The sequence below is a fragment of the Rutidosis leptorrhynchoides genome, chromosome 3 (assembly GCF_046630445.1).
Source record: "Rutidosis leptorrhynchoides isolate AG116_Rl617_1_P2 chromosome 3, CSIRO_AGI_Rlap_v1, whole genome shotgun sequence".
NCBI classification, from domain to species: Eukaryota; Viridiplantae; Streptophyta; class Magnoliopsida; order Asterales; family Asteraceae; genus Rutidosis; species Rutidosis leptorrhynchoides.
In genome coordinates this window covers 672193904-672197756 of record NC_092335.1, presented here as the reverse complement: position 1 = coordinate 672197756, position 3853 = coordinate 672193904, and positions in this window count along the sequence as shown.

The following is a 3853-nucleotide window of genomic DNA, read 5'->3' as shown; positions in this document are numbered from 1 at the left end:
TTGGTCATACAAGGCTTTAGACAAAAGGAGGGTATTGATTACTTTGATACCTATGCTCCGGTTGCGCGCATCACCACCATTAGATTGTGGATATCGCTTGCGTTGATTCACAATCTTGTTATTCACCAAATGGATGTAAAAACCGATTTTCTTAACGGTGATTTGGAGGAGGAGGTGTACATGAAACAACCGGAAGGTTTTGTCATGCCGGGACAAGAGACGAAGGTGTGCAAGTTGATTAAGTCTTTGTATGGACTTAAACAAGCACCAAAGCAATGGCATCAAAAGTTTGATGATGTCATTTTGTCTCATGGCTTTATGATCAACCAATCGGATAAGTGTGTGTATAGCAAATTTGATCACAAGGGGAATGGTGTGATTATTTGCTTGTATGTGGATGACATGTTGATATTTGGTACTAGCCAAGATCAAGTTGATAAGACCAAACATTTTTTGTCATCTAAGTTTTCGATGAAGGATATGGGGGTTGCGGATGTGATTCTTGGGATAAGGATCATCCGTGGTGATAATGGCATCACGATAACTCAATCTCATTATATTGAGAAGATCCTCAAGAAGTTCAATCTTGAGGATACCTCCCCGGTAAGTACTCCCATAGATCCTACTCTTAAGCTCTTACCCAATACGGGTTCGGCGGTGTATCAACTTAAATACGCGAGTGCTATAGGGTGTCTAATGTATGCAATGACTTGCACTAGACCGGATATTGCCTATGCGGTGGAAAAATTGAGTAGATTTACAAGTAATCCGGGTTCTCACCATTGGCAAGCTGTAAATAGAGTATTTAAGTATTTGAAGCGAACCAAGGACTTTGGTATCACGTATACCGGCTTCCCTTCTATTTTAGAAGGTTATTCGGATGCAAGTTGGATAACCAATATGGAAGATCATTCTTCCAATACTGGTTGGATATTCCTACTTGGTGGAGGGGCAATTTCATGGGCTTTCAAGAAGCAAACATGTATCACAAATTCGACAATGGAGTCGGAATTTGTTGCATTGGCTGCGGCGGGTAATGAAGCCGAGTGGTTAAGAAATTTGGTTTATGAGATTCCTTTATGGCCAAAGCCCATTCCTCCTATTGGTATACATTGCGATAGTGCTTCAACGGTGGCTAAGGCTTATAGTCACATGTATAATGGTAAGTCTAGACACTTGGGTGTTAGACATTCCATGGTGCGCGAATTAATCACAAATGGAGTGATCTCGATAGATTTTGTAAGATCGGAACAAAATCTAGCGGATCACTTGACCAAGGGACTAGCCAGGGACTCGGTGCACAAGTCGGCTATTGGTGTGGGATTGAAGTCCATCTAAATCTTTCAAAGTGGGATACCCAATTCCCTTCTAGTACAACGCTAGAAGCTTGAATTCAATGAGGAAAGCCTATTTTGAGAAGATTGGAACACATGTTTATCATATAATCCTAAAGGTATGTGTTCGGACCTACAAGATAAAGTAAGGTTGAAGTTATAATTTCTTAATAGTTCTCTTGATAAATTGCATTGTAGGAGCAAGATTGAAGAGAGCTACCTAAGTGGACATGAAGTTGAGCCGCTTCAAGAAAGCTTTGGACGTAGTTTTCTATATGTTCATGATTGGATTGGGACACATGGCTCCTAATAGTGTCAAGTTTGTATTGTTAGAGATTATGGAACTAGTGTGTATATTATTGACAGGTTTTCAAATGAATTGAAGGGTTCAAACTATTAGAGCACCCTGATTTTCGAATTCTTGCACGTGTAATATACTATGTGTAAATTCAATCCATGTGACATTTACACTTATGCATTAGTTTTTAATTGTTGGTATTTTAGTAATCAAGGATCATACTAAAATGGGGGGGATTTGTTGGTGATTTTAGCATGATTCAACATACATTTTAGGGATTGGATTACTAACTTGAAAGTGTTTTCGAACCATTGATACGTTACACGAATTCGGAGAGTGTGGAGTACACGTTCGTAAAACGTGAGGTGGTTTGAGGTTTCCTTTGGGCTTGGAAATGATATTTGGAACTTAAGAAATGCGAAACGGGACTTGAAAAGGCCATTCGAATGAAAAACCTTGAGTTTGGAAAATTGGAGTGCTGGCCAGGCTTAGCCCGCGGCGCGGTTCAGCCACCCGTGGCGTGGCCTAAGGCACAAAATCCATGTCGAGACTTTTGGCATTTTCAAGTGTTTTTCCTTTGTTAGCCCGTGGCGCGGCTCAAGGGCCCACGGCGCGGCTTAATACATGGGTCGCTGAAAAGGTGTCTTTTCACCCAAAAGGCACATTTCGAACCCCAAACGTTTTGGGGTTGTTCCAGGGTATTTTAACTCCGTTTTTTCATGTTTTTAGACCATTTTAAGTCTAAATACATAAATGAAAACATCCAAGCAACTAGTGGGCATGAATCAAAGGCTGTGATTCTTCATCAAACCTTTTGACCCATTATAAATACACATTTGGTGTATTTGAAAAAGGTTCCAGATTTTTAACCTTTTTACACACACTTTCATTTCATACAATTAGAAGATAATCTCTGCAATAATTTTGATTGTTTTCTTTTAGTCAAGACAACAATCTAGTCTTTGTCTTATCCCAATCGAAACTTCGTGTAACCCGTGGCTAATTGGGTCGAAATATTCGATTAGGAAAGTGTACACACGATTCAAAGATCAATCCGGAGTCGGTTCCGTTTCAGGCACGAAGATTACTTACGATCCAAGTTCATAACAGATTTTGATACACTTAATCACCTATTCACCTTCTTCACTCACAATTAACGATTTGTGCTTCATGTGAGCAGCTAACGATAGTGATTGGGAAGGGGAAATAGGGTTGTGATATTTTGATTTTACACGAACGACTGCATTCTTTTTTGAGCAATCGATGACGGCGAACGGTTACGAGTCCATTTGAAGTTACGGACGGTATTTTTGACCAACGATTGTTTTCCTTCTGAAGCGATTGTCAACGGCGAAAGTTAAGGGTTTCATTTCTCTTTTTTCCGTGTGATTCATGGATTTGATTGTTTCAGTTACGGTTTCAAGCTTCTTTCGTATTGCGATCGGCATAAATTATTGCGGTACTAATGCTTCGCCCTTTTCAGTATGTTGGTTATAATTTTAGATTACTAACTTACGGGCCTTTAATTACATACAAATCCTCTTTACAAATAAAGATGAAAAGGTAATACTTGAATATAAATTGGACGATGAAAGATCAACAGAAACACGAATCTCAGGAAACCCTATGTAAATAAATGATGGATGTTGAGGTAGAAAAAAAATGATGGATATTGAAGTTGGAAAAATAAAAACAAAGAGAGATGAAACGCAGCAGGGCATTAAATTGAGGCGGTGGCAAGTTTTGAATTTCCGTTTGGTTTACGTGATTCTAATTTTTTGATTGTTAGTTGCATCAAATTACAGAACATATTTAGTTACTGCCTATGATGTGTTTATTAATTTATTAATTTATGTTTTTTGTTTAACAGCAAGCACAATTTTGGGATACCATATGTGCTAAACTTTGATACTAGAAGGATTGTGTCATTTTTGACAGGTAACATATGCTTTTCATGTCTTTTACATACCTATTTTAGTTTCCTTTAGAGGATTGTTCAGTTAAATAATTGCTTAATGTTGCAGTTGATTTGAAGCTCTGCACGCAAAGTTATACCAGTGCGGATAGTTACCGGTACTTCCAGGTTTGTTTTTTTGACTTTTACAATTGCTTGGTTGGTTTACACTGTTGGATAGATACAGGAATTGATAATATCCAGTATGTCAATTAAGTGTAGCCATTGTAGCTTCATCATTATTGTTACTGTAATTTAGTAAAGGTG